Raw genomic sequence first — 14,522 nt, 5'->3', positions numbered from 1 at the left:
TTTTATGCTTTTTGCTACTTATGGCTGCTTTCTAAGAACTGCTGTGCAACATGCAGCACATACGTCCGTTGGTTGCGGTGCAGAATATCTCTACGGCATCCTTTGCCTGTCATAAGGGGCCACTAAATGGGTTAACCCCAGATTCTAAAGTTGAGACCACCGGACCCCTGGTTGAGTGTAGCATTCCTTCCACATGCGGTATCCTACCAGCTTTACCACTTTAATATTTCTACCGGACCTCTCTTGGTCAAACCTCGCCTGACTTCATTCTACTGAATTCATAGCCTACATTTATTTATTTATTTATTTATTTATTTATTTTAAATTTGCACACCTTCTAAAAGACCGTACTCCATCACACAACAACTTCTCCAGATCCTTTCTGTGGCAGATTCAGAGAAAATAAGCATAATGTTTTGCCTGCAAGTGTCATGGCTGCCAGGGGTTCAAGTAGATTCAAAGATGGCCACCATATTAGCAGGCTATGTTTTTAAGGTCGTTGGTGTAAACTACTTCATATACAGCTGTGTATACAATGTAGAATTCCGTAGCGAAGCACGGGCACTTATCCATCCAGATAAAAGAGGCATTTTGCATAACTCCCGGGCCCTAGTTACGACCAACCAAGGTCTACAGTATATACACAGGTTAGGAAACGAATGTTACTTATGGAGCCGCCGTTTTGGGACTCAATGTGGGCGATCTCTAGGGCTACAGCATTTCCATGTTACATATAGGGGAGTTTCGGATTTATGAAATGTATTTAAGAACCAAAAATCCTGTTGAAATTACTGGTATTTGCTTTGGACTGCAAGGAATTAATACCTTTCCTATAACATGAATTGTGATATAGGCTAATGACATCTATTTTGCCATCTTTAAGAACTCGGGTTTCATAAACCGTGAGCAGTTGCAATGGAATTAAAACCAGACTGTATGAGAAAATTATACTTTTTGAACCCGTGGACTTAATTTAGGTTAATTTGTGGACGGTTATTTTTTTAATTTTTACATTATTGAGCTTCATGTAGTCTTATGGCGACGATGGGATAGGAAAGGGCTAGGAGTGGGAAGGAAGCGGGCGTGGCCTAAATTAACGTACAGCCCCAGCGTTTGCTTGGTGTGACAATGGGAAACCATGGAAAACCATCTTCAGGGCTGCCGACAGTGGGGTTGGAACCCACTATCTCCCGAAAGCAAGCACACAGCTGCGCGCCCCTAACCGCACGGCCAACTCGCCCGATATTAAATACCGTAATAACATATAGGTACGCGGAAGGATCCTAAATAAAAGTGTATGGAATCTGGCCGTAAAGTGCTGATAGGAAATTACCTCAGTTGATAGGCCGTTTGGTGGCCTAAATCAAGATTATTATAATAAATACAGCCAGCAATTTAAGCTACTTTCCTAGTAACTGGAAAATATACTACACATATTAGAAAAATGCGATACATTACAACAGTGTGCCCGCCCCCGTAGCGTAACGGCTAGTGTTATTAGATTCCGTCCTCGGCGTCCGGGTTCGACTCCCGGTAGTGCTAGAAACTTAAGAATGGCAGGAGGGATGATATATAGTTGAAATGGTATATTTTGCTGACTTCCATCGAGTGTCTGCTTGAAAAAGGAGCTGCACCATCTCGGGATGAGGACGTTCGTTTATAACTGTAATAGAGTGACGTAAATTTTATATAATAATAATAATGTTGAATAAGTTATGCAAATTTTACATTACTATTATCAAGAAAACCGTGTCTAAAGGTTAAAGATTATGAGAAGTCATTGATTTACATTAATTTACAAGAGTATTAAATGTATTACAATAATTATTACAATAGTTCTGTGATGTAGTGGTTAGTGTGATTAGCTGCCAGCCGAGTTCGATTCCCGACTCTGCCGCGAAATTTGAAAAGTGGTACGAGGGCTGGAACGGGGCCTTTCAGCCTCGGAAGGTCAACTGAGTAGAGTGGGTCGATTTCTACTTCAGCCATCCTCGAAGTGGTTTTCCGTGGTTTCCCACTTCTCCTGCAGGGAAATGCCGGGATGGCACCTAACTTAATACCACGGCCGCTTCCTTCGCTCTTGCTTGTCTCTCCTTTCCAATCTTCCCACCCCCCACAAAGCCCCTGCTCAGCATAGCAGCCGAGGTCCTGGTCCTCCTCCCCAGTTGTACCCGCCCGACCCAAAGTCTCACTCTGGGGACAGTGCCCTCGAGGCGGTAGAGGTAGAATCCCTCGCTGACTCCGAGAGAAAAAGCAACCCTGGTCGGTGAACGGATTAAAAAGGAAAAAAAAAAAAAAAAGAAAAAAGATTATTACAGTAAACTGACAAACACAGTTTTATATACAAGCATTGAAGGCAGCCCTCTTTCGTTCGGGGCCTTCCTGACATACGATCAAAATTTCGCGAGATTGAGAACTTCGAAGAGTGTAGGGATGGCATTCCATTTTAGCAACTTCCTTCCAACTGCTCTGAAAATGAAAATCCACAGCCTGTTTCCAGTCATTCCACCGGTTCGGGAATGGAATGAATGAAGCCCCATCTAGCGGCGACGATAGGAATTGTGCCGGCTGCCGCAGTCTGTCGCACTCCTTTGGGGCAATGATTAATGAATGACATGTGAAATGAAATTATATTGGAGAGTATTTCCTGGAATGAAATGTGGCAGGGAAAACCGGAGTACCCGGAGGAAAACCTGCCCCACCTCCGCTTTGCCCGGTACAAATCTCACAGAGTGACCGGGATTTGAACCACGGAATCCAGCGGTGAGGGGCCGACGCGCTGCCGCCTGATCCACGGAGGCTCTTCTATCTGCTCTCTTTATTTCGAATTGGCTGTCCTCGAAACGAAGGTGCAGGAAAAGATTATATTCAACATGTGGTCAGTAAAAAATACTTTAGTCGACAAGCTTTTTACAAAAGCAAATAGAATAAACTTTGATTATTACCTCATTTTTCTCTAGCAAAATTTATACTAACCACACAGAGCTGTGAATGTTCTGTTGGCTGCCATTTGTGACGTTGTTAATTCTGGATCCATTTTTCCCTCCTATTCTTATTTTTCGGAGATCTAAATAATCTAGTCCCTTTAGACGTGTGACTTTTCACAATCTGGAGGGACACAGTAACCCATTATAATCTCATTGCACTGGATAATACGTAGACGATAGCAAGTAAAGAGCTTTGGTCCCAATATGACCGCTCCCGCGAAGAATTCTGGGAGCGTGATCAGACCTGTGTATATAGACCTTGCGACCAACAGATCTACCACGAACAACCAACAAACCTGCATATTCCCCCACTCCTGGATCTTAATCTCAACCCTCGTCCTGCACACAACCACAGTCTCACATCACAACCCGACCCCACCACTAAACTTCTCAAAAATCTACTCTTCCTACTAACCAGCACCATATAAACCAAGCCCCCCCCCCCCCCCCCGCAGAAACACTGCATGCCCCAACACCCCACGTTGCATCCCACATCGTTAGCACCTCCCTAAGCACAGACAAACTTCCTTACCGAAATCTCAAACTACCGCCACCACCACATTTCAATAGCTCCACTTTCGTCTCTCCTTACCCTCCGAAATACTGGAAATAATTATCAAACTGAACCAACAGTCCACTCTCTTAAAGAGTCCCATGTCAACTTGAGATAAAGGGCCCAATGAGGTCGGGGATCTCAATCAAATCCAGTGGCAGCAGTCGCTCCGCAAAGCTCAGGCTCAGATCAACCCAGTGAGAAGACCTAGAGTTACTGCAGTGACACGTGGTCGCCCTGTCGTATCAGAAGTTCCTCGTTTGGCCTCATGAAGCTCGGTCCAGAATTAAAATATCTGGTCTGGCGAGGAATCGAACGCAGGGCTTCCGGATAAGAGACAGACAAGTGACCCCTACACGACGGGACAGAGTTAAACAATGGATTGCCCAGTAGACCTCCGGTTTCTCTTAGAGTAAAATCGAAGGTCATAATTGAAAAGCACACAGTAGGACAAACACGGCAGGTTTACAAGCCACTGTTAATATTAATCTTCTTTTTTCTACAAATTTTCCTACATCTGATGGGATCATGGCTGCGAACTGTGCAACACATATGAATTTGGCGTTGTTCTACTGCCTGGTGCCCTTCCTGACGCCAACTCCATGTGGAGATATGGTCATATGGTCGTTATTGCATGCTTGTGCTGTGGTTGGTATTTTGGTGTGTTGCATGAATATGAAGAGGAGTGATGCAAATACCTAGTCTCCGAGCTGGAGGAATCAACCAGACGTGGTTAATGAAATCCCCGATCCGTTTGGAAATGAAACCCGCGACTCTCTGAATCGAAGGAGTCAACGCTCACCAGCCAAGGAATATGGAAGCAATATCAGACACTTGGGAACCCAACAGTCGCCACCCCAATTCTTGAAGTTGTACGCCCCCTTGGGGGTTGTGATGAGAGTCGCAATCCTTGTTTTAATCTCAGAATATTGACATTTTCTACACATTATTTATATATTCAAAATAAGTACGATTGTACGAAGCGTCGCTAGTGATGGGGCGAGCAGCATGCACGTCAGTACAGACAACACAATAGTCTCGTGTTACCAACAGGATAAGATGAATTATAGAGAAGAATCTGTGAGAGTTAAAAATGAAAAAAAGTAAAGGACGAATTCAGAGCGGAATGTCCTTTGATCGTTGTGCGACTGTAGAGGACTAAGTGGACAGTCATAGATTTAGCGCGCTGCTGTACCTGGCGACAGATCTCAGGTCGTAAACAAGCTCCTAACACAGCCGAGTGCAATCATATTTTGAACACGCAATATTATGAGATAGTTTGTCCTACTGCGACATATTTTTAAGATAGACAGTGGATTATATTGTGCCACTGTTTCTGTGAATATCTTTTATGGATGTATTGGAATTTGTCCTTACTCAATAAGTGGCCGAAAATGTCCCGGTAAAAGGGACGAAACATGTCTCACAAAATTTTAATTGTATTTTAATATGTAAATATACATTGTCTTTGGTATCCATAAGCTGGACCTCTCTCAAAAATGATCCTGTGTTTAATCAATGTACTGTCAAATACTTATCCACATCTATAGTTTAACTGTCAATTATCCATTGGTCCGATGATTTGAGTGATTGTAGCGACTGTTAGACGAAGTATGACAGTAGTCAGCGTCTTGATCTTCAGTTTTCTGGAACCCGAATTCGATTCCAGGTCAGGTCAAGGGATTGGTTCGGGGACTGAGTGTTTGTACTATCCCCAACATACTTCCAACTCTCACACCATACAACACTATCCTCTACCGCATCAACACGCAGTTTCTCATACACGGTAGATGCCATCCATCTTCGCTAGTGATGGGGCGAGCAGCATGAACGTCAGTACAGACATCACAATAGTCTCGTATTACCAACAGCGATGGTCACACGAAATTATTGTTCTTGTTATTAATAACAACACCAGTAACTTCTTACAATTTAATCACAAGTACTTCCCTATGGCAACAACGCTATTTGTTTTGTGCGAAGGTTGTTTCCTAGCGGGTTAACGTCGTACTGACACATACAGGTTTTCGGCTTGGGGAAGGAACTGACGGAGTGAACCACACGTGGTCTTAATTAAATTACAGCTCACACTTACCTGGTGAGAAAATGGGAAAACAATGAAAATAACCTCTTCAGGGATGCCGACTTGGGGTTCGAACCCAGCATGTTCCAAATGCAAGCCATACAGCCAGCTTACTCGGCCACTATTCGTTTTTGTTCCCAAGATACAAGGTTGATCCCCGGCTGAGGTTGGTGGCATAATGGATTTTGAAATGCAAAGATTGGACATTAGAAATACATGAATATCTTGTACGGTATTATTTATAACAGTGAACTGTTCATCGCAATGTTTGTATCCATTGCCTTCAACTCGTACCTTACATGCAGCACGTCTCATTCCCTAGAGAGCGAGCTTAATTTTCTGTTCACATGAACTTCTTCTTTTTTTCATATTTGCTTTACGTCGCACCGACACAGATTAGTGCAGCGATTACGTCGACATGGTAATGCATGTTGACATTTGTTCATTATTAAGGTCACTCTCTAGTCAACTCAAGCCTTTATAGATGGTACAAGTGTGAATATTTTCGATAGGTGTAAGGAGGCAACCGTGCATCGTCTAGTCCCGGTTGCGGACTGGTTCTGAATTGAGTGGGAGCCAGTCAGTACTCTTCAGGGAACAGACTGGGATGGGGGCCTCATCCCCGACACCGCGCGTCCCAATGGCTGATAGGGGAAGTTCCTGTAGATATGCAGGGCAGGTGCGAATAAGGTTATACCAAATAAGCACCCGCGGATCAACTGAGGCGATCCACTACCTTATGGATAGGGTTTTGACCCAAAGGCTATGGGAGTAAACCCAGAAAGAAAATCAAGCAAGGACAGAGGCTTTAAGGGAGCAGTCCTTTCACTGTCCTAGCTCTATCACAAGAGTGAATTTTAAAACAATTCAGAGAAATATTATATTTGAAGCTGGACGGATCACAAGACGACGAATTGACGAGAAACGGAATATGATAGTCGGAACCTGGAATATGACAGGCAAGGGAGTGGAAGTGGTGGAGGAGATGAAGAAATACAAACTCGAAATTCTCGGGATCAGCGAAGTGAAGAAAAAGGGAACAGGGGAGATGGAAATGGACCAGGGATTTCTGAGATATTCAGGAGTAGATAAGAGAAGTATAGCTAAAGAAGGAGTCGGAATTATCACAAGTGAACAATTAAGTACGGTAATAAAGTGGTGGATTGGAAGACAGTAAGCCCAAGGATAATGAGATTAGATCGGGATCTGGAAAATTACCGAAAAGTGGCTCTCATACAAATATATGCTCCTACTCAAATTAGTGATGAGATAGAAAAGTATACATTTTACTCTGCCCTCCAGAGGACATTGGACAAAGCTAGAGATACCATAGAATCGGTGATAATAATGGAGGACTGGAATGCTAGAGTTGGGAATAAGATGAGTTCTGGTCATGGAAGCTTGAGAAGGTATGGGGTCGAGATAAATCTGAAGAGCAATGGGAAGAGTATGCTTGAGTTCTGCATGGATAATGAAATGCGAATGGGGAATTCTTTCTTCCCTCAAAAACAGATCCACCAAATTACCTTCGAGGCAATAAGCAGAAATGTACGAAGTACGATAGACTACTATGTGTACACAAATAATACCCACTATGATGTAATGGATGTGAGGGTATTCCGCAGTGCGCAACTCAACACTGAACATCGTCTATTATTAATGGAAACCCGGTTCGCATATATACGAGAATCAACAAACATCAATAAAAGTGAAATTATCTGCCTTAGAGGATATTTCCAAGCGACAGGAGTATGAGAATAAGTTGAGTGAAAAACTTATACAGAAGGAGCAAAATCACAGAAATATATGGAACGTGGAAGACAAGTGGAAGGTGATGAAGGAGACGATTAACCACATGTAGCTACGGAGGTGTGCGGGATCAGCGGAGTCAAAGGAAATAGGAGGCAGACAAGATGGTGGAGCGAAACAGTAAAGGAAGCGGTCGCAGCCAACAAGAAAGCATGGAAAAGATATATATGAAATCCAAAAGTGAGGAAGACAAAGGAACACACATACAACTAAGAAATGCAGCAGGGAGAGCAGTCAAGGAAGCTAAATAGGAATCCTGGGAACAGTTCGGAAGGGAAATAGAAGAAAGTTATGAGGAAATTCAAAGAAAGTTCTGGCATGTGGTGAAAAGTTTGAAGGAAAAAGGGGGAAAGAAAATCAGAAACATTAAGGATAAAAATAACAGGCTGAAAACCAACATAAATGACATAATATTACTCAGAAACCTTCAAGGGAAGCAATGGAATGGTGGAAGTGACTCCAATGGAAGAGGATAACAGTGGAAAGAGAGAAAAGGAAGAAGGTATTACTTAGAAGGAAGTGCATGAGGCATTTAAGGCAATCAAAACTGGTAAAGCAGCAGGCTGGGATAATATTCACCTGGAGTTTGTGAAATTCGGAGGAAGAGAACGAGATAAATGGATCTGGGATCTCTTCAAGTTGGTTTGGGAGTGGAACATCATAGTTCCCATTCACAAGAAGGGAAGCTCAACTGACTGTCATAATTGCAGAGCGATATGTTTAGCATCAGTCCTCATGAAGTTATATTCAACTATAATAGAGAAGACACTTAGAGAGCAAGTGGAGGAAGAACCGGAAGAACAGGCTGGATTTAGACCCCATCGGCAAACACAAGATTGGATCTTCTGTTTGAGAAATGCAGTAGAAAAGATCCTAAATCGAGAAGGAGAACAAATTGCAGCATTTATCGACTTGAAGTCAGCATTTGAAGAGTATCGAACGAAGATCTATGGAAGGCTTTACAGAAGGCACATATTACCCCCAAACTGACTAGGGTGATTAAAAGTATATACAGCAGGGTTATAGGTATAATGAGGATGAATGGTCAAACCGCCAAGGAATTTCCTGTGGAAAAAGGTGTCAAACAAGGTGACGGGCTTAGTCCTCTACTCTCTATAATATTCATGGATCAAGTTATTAAACAATGTAACAGGCGAACAAGTAAATGCTAAGTTGGAAATACCAATATGAGACCAGTGTGGATACAGACCCTGGTATATGCAGATGATATCGCACTTTTGGCAACAGATAGAGATAAATTACAGAAGGCAGTGATGGAATGGGGGTGCGCACTCCAAGACAGGGGGATGGAAGTTAATGTTAGTAAAAGTAAGGTTATGCATCTTACTACAGTAGGAAAGAACAAAAAGATCTTAAAAACGAGGTGGCAGAATGAGATTTCAGAACAGCTTCAGCAGTTTGAATATTTAGACGGCATCATGACAGCGGATGGGAAAGTGGATTCTGAAATAAATCACAGAATCCATAAAGCTAACAATTTATATCATAGTATTGAAAATACCATCACAGGAAAGAGAGAAGTTACCTAGCAGGAAAACAAAAATGAGAATGTAAAAATCAGTATATATTCCAGAGGTGACATAGGTTCTGAACTCTGGACACTGCAGAGTAATTTAGGAGACTCACTGCCACAGAAATGAAGTATTTGCGTAAAACGGTTGGAAGGACAAGGAGAGATATGGTTAGAAATTTTAGGACAAGAACCACTGATCATTTTAATTGAAAAGAAGGAACTTGGATGGTTCGGGCACCTGGTGAGGATTGAAGAAGAAAGGAAGCCTAAACAAATATTCCAAGCAAGACCAGAGGGTAAAAGAGGGACGGACGAGGCTGGAGTGGAACACCTACGTCTTTGACCTGGCACAAAGATGGAAAAGACTCCAGCAGAATTGAGGAGATTGTCACTAGACAGGATTTCATATAGGAAGTAGCTGAAGGATCCGATGCCTGCGAGGGCATAAAGGGAAATGAGAAAGAAGAAGAAGAAGTAAGTAGGCAAAGGGAATACATTAAGAAGGGCATTTTGAATTTAATGAAATATTTATTGTGTAATTAGGCTATTTACAAAATTAAACCAACTACTACCGGTTATACATCAGTCTTGGTTATGCTACCGACAAGGTTGCTGTACTCCTTAACATCTTACTGTGAAGAGGTAGCATGCTTCCAAAATTGTAATGCCCCCTGCAACATTCAAATTTTCGCCATTTATTATTTATGAAATGAGGTTTTCAAAATATATTACACAATGCATGTTATGCATCGCAAAGAAGATGATGCAGTTCTTATCTTAATGTCATCCATGTGTTGAGTTCCTTTCTGAATCATTATCAGGTACTGAAAAGAAGGGGGAAAGCTCATTCATACACTGTGTACAGTTTACAATCTAAGGATTAGGTCCATCGCAATCGCATTCGATGCGGTTTTCACTTCGATGCTTGTAATGTCGTCGAAAGCGTCTACATGAAGCTACATTGAATGACATCTTGCTGTGGAGAGGTAAGATGTACCAAGAAGCATCTACGAAAGGAGCAGCGTACGTAGATAAAAATCATGGAGTTAAAACAGAATCAGATGTTTTGGCATCTGATATAAGGTTCCATGTTTATAGAACATCTTAATAGCCTCACTTACTTCTATGAGGTAAATAAGATATAGTGTATTAGCTTCGCTGGTAGGCGAACAGCATGCACACTCACAGTGTTGTTATCAAGACGATTGTCTGTAACCGTGTAGTCTTTTTCTTCTTTCTGTTCCATAGTGTACGATGAAGAAGCATACACTAACGTTCATAATAAAGGGCTATCGTTATTTATAGTCTTGTAACAATATTCGTTAGCGGATGGTAAGTAACAGCACTCATATGAATTATAAGACAACAGGCTGTAGTGTTAGCAGGAATATTTTCAGATGTTTCAAATTCTAAACGAATGTCGTCAGATGTTACAGATTCTTCTAAGAGCAGTCGATAACTACAATCGATGCTTTAATTTTAAAATCTTCAGGTGAAAATAGCGGACGATCTTCTTTCTGAAAATACGATGATTGGAATTTACAAAACCTGTAATGGAGGAACCCAAATTTACTTTTCTCAAAGTTAATGTCTTGTGTTTTTGTATGGATACTGAACCCGAGTGACATAGGTCCATAGTCAGTCATGATTTGATTGATAAAATAATATATGGTACAATTATTGAAATACAGAAAACTTATTCCGTACAAGCTTTGTTGAAATAATAGGTTGAGTACGCGACAGGCTGGAGCCGTGAGGCTTAGCTCGACACAACAACATTTAGCTACTTCACAGCAGGGGATCTCATTAGTTGGCGAACAAGGAAATACAAGTCCACAAATAAGTCTTCGTCAGAAAGAGAAAGGGGTAGGTGACACAAAGGAAGCTCGCAACATGAGTAATGCGCTGGGATATTTTTGGCGGACGGAGAATTCCGTGACGTCATGGAAAACTACAGCGGTTGCGAGGACATTCGCTAGCCTAGGTTCGGGCAGGTGGAAATTTAAATCACGTGACCATTTGCCGGCCAATCGCTAAAAGTTGATGGAAGACTCAGGGATACCATCTTAAGAGATGATGGATGAGATATTCTCGTAACTTCAAAAGTAATCAGTAATAAATTATTGTGAGTACACGGAGCAATGTAACGAATTTATTAGATGTCACGCATGGAAAAATAATCAATAATTATTGGCAAATTAAATAAATTGAATGCTGGATTTCTTGGAAACCAGACAGCTTGAATGTCATTGGCTGGACGAAGACCACGTTGTAAGGGACGCTTCCAAAGGCGCGAAATGTGAGGAGCTAAATCCACCCGTATCTCCTAAATCTGTGATCGCCAGGAGTTCATATTTAATCCAGCAAATAAGCTAGAGGAGTGGATTAATTTGATATAAATTTTAACGTCAAATTCGGAGTGCAAGTGCCGATATTAAAAATCCACCCCCTCCCTCAGGGGTATGACGTCAATAAATCCGCGAGGGAAAGCTTCATCCATATATACGAGCGCAAGGGATACTCGCCACCACACTTGAAGTGAATCTCTGGAGCTGAACCGTCGTTTCGCAGCCGACTTCAAATCCGTCGGGCGTATAGTAACTCAACATTTAATGGCGCGAGCATCCGCCAGTACTTATAAAATGTGATCGCGTTCAAGCAACATGAACTGGAAATGGTTAACTTAGGACAGTGTTTGTCAGTTATAAATATCATAGTGAAGTCAGTTAATTGCATTGTAAGAGTAAGTAATATAAATTGCACCGCGATAAGTGCGTAAATAACATACTGTGTGACGAACAGTACTTTGAGGGGAATAATAGCCTGTACTTTGGAATATAACCGATATCATGAACACTTCAAGAGGGCCGTATGAAACCGACGTATCGCGTCGGACGACATAAATCGCGACGGGCGTAGAATTTGACACACCGCCGTACGTGTCCTTGTCCATTGTGCGGTAAATGGACGAAGATTAAAACAGTGTAAAATATTAAAAATTTGGGTCTAGGGTGTTAATTTGTTTTATAAAAGTAAATGTTCAGTGTTAACCTTGTCAATGGTAAATTATTGTGATAAATAAGGTATTAGTGTAAAATGGTAATGTGCCAGGAAATCATTTGTGGAACTACGCCATCAAGAATGGAGGAGTAAGAACGGCGGAGAGGGGCCGAAAGGAGCCTCTCATCTGCCAAGCTGCAATGGATTACGATAACTAAGATGAGTAATAAACTGTAAATTATATTTGGGAAATGTTAGCGTGACTGGAAAATTGGAAATGATTTGATTAGATTTGGTTACCTTCTGTAACAAGATGAGTCGCTTAACGACCCCATCCTAAATTTGTAGCACGGACAGTATTAAATAATAACAATGTAAATAATCGGGTCCTTTTACGTATTCAGTTTGTTGTAGATGTAAATTTTGTAGATATAGGGTAGTACGTTAAATCATGCATGTATTCTTATTTTCTTTGTATTCAAGGATAATTTTCTTTACATTTGATTTCGTTATCAGAGTCAAATAAACCCGATCTGTGCTTTTCTGTTAGTCATTTTGACGAGTTATGTAATGACATTGAAGGGAAGTCCAGCCTTGTCATACCAAAGTGAAGTTGTTAAATTTGTGAGAAGCGATATTAATAATAATAATAATAATTCATGAGATAATAGAATTTTTAGTGATCAGTGCGTAATAATAAAATTTAAGTGATCAGGTGTTGAGTTTGTCGGAAATCATTTAATGACGGGATCTCGTTTTTAATGCGGAATTAAAGTGTGTGGTAATTTAACTTGATAAATTAATAATATTGAAATTTAAGATCGGTGCTAATAATCCGTACATGTTAATGAACGTGTGGTTTAAATTACGGTCCAATATTTTTCTTTACCAATAAATGTCGTGTCTTAAATTTGCAATTCAGTAGCCGGAACACGTAGGACAAATATTACGAAACCATGATTGTCAAATTTTGGTAAATATAATTTCAAAAAGTTACGATTATTTGTGGAGAACGAACTAAGGCGTAGATCAAAATGAGATAGATAAATGTTAAAGAATCTGCAGTCAGATAATAAAAGGTCGTACGATGTCAGAAGTGGAATAAATAAGTCAGTTGATAATTCTGTGAGAAATAAATGAATCAAGGAATATTGAGATAGAAAGGGATATAAATTCCGTACGAGAGACACTTAGGATGTAAATGAGTATAAAATGTACGGGCAGTGTCACAGAGAAATACTGAGTTACGTAGCGGGTAGAATTCGAACCCGTGACAGCATGTACGAAATAAATAGACTGCGTAGCTATTCATCGAGATACTACGGATTTAAGGATAGTGAGAGTTCAGATTCCACATAAATGATCGTATATTGTAATCATTGTAATGACGAGTGATGACAATCATGACGACGTGATAATAATAATAATAATAATAATAATAATAATAATAATAATAATAAATATTACAAATAAAGGATTGGACCGCTTTAATTAATTGAGCGTTGATAAAGATGTTAAACGGGAATCTAAATGATAATATGCAACCGATAATCATAATAACAATGTTAGGACGATGTCAAATCATCGCGGTCAGATTAATAATAATTGTCATAATAATAATAATAATAGTAATGACGTCTTTTGATTGATCATTGAATAATTGTAATTGCGACCGATATCCTAATGCATTTTTGGCGGAAGTGACCGATTCATTAATAATAATAATAATCTTGAGTAACATTAATAATAATAATAATAGCTTGGGTCACCTATTCATTAATAATAATAACCACAAGAGGGATATACTAATAATAATAACATTAATAACCATCTGTGTTTGCGTCCCGCATAATAATGACGATATTAATCAAACGTGACAGTGCCAGGATCGTTAATAATAATAATAATAATAATAATAATAATAATAATAATAATAATTTCAAGGATGATAATTTCATGGATAAATGAATATTCTGACGATAGTGAATTAATTAATTGGTGACAACATCCCTCGATTCGTATGTTTGAATAATAAGAATGATAGATATTATAGTCATTTGTTACCTCGTTATCATACGGTTTCCGCACGGGACGAGTTACAGTAATACTTGGTGTGTTTGTTTACTTCGCCCGCGATGCGAGGGTAGGTCATGGGCACGGTATTTCCCACCGCTTCTCGTTATCTCATCTGTGGCAGTAGTCTACTGAGGCTACTTTGTACCATCTCAGATCATGTGTAAATAAAATATAAATGCTAATTCAGTGGTATGGCATTAGCTGGACATCGTAAGATAGGAACTGTCCGTGTAATCCATTTTTCGTAATTCACGAGAAACATTACCCAGTCCGAGTACCGGTCTCGGAAAAATGTATATAGCCGGGGTACATCATCTTAGTTAAATCGGGAAGCCGACCGTAACATGGGTTATGCTCGGGCTCCCGATAGAAGGAAGCTATATCCTTGAACAACGGTTCGATTCAAATGGAATCGACCCATAAGTTATACTCCAATTGTAATTTCTTTCAGAAGCAACCCAGCAAGATAATGATACCACT

The sequence above is a fragment of the Anabrus simplex genome, chromosome 8 (assembly GCF_040414725.1).
Source record: "Anabrus simplex isolate iqAnaSimp1 chromosome 8, ASM4041472v1, whole genome shotgun sequence".
In the NCBI taxonomy this organism is placed as follows: Eukaryota; Metazoa; Arthropoda; class Insecta; order Orthoptera; family Tettigoniidae; genus Anabrus; species Anabrus simplex.
This window is presented reverse-complemented; position numbering follows the sequence as displayed.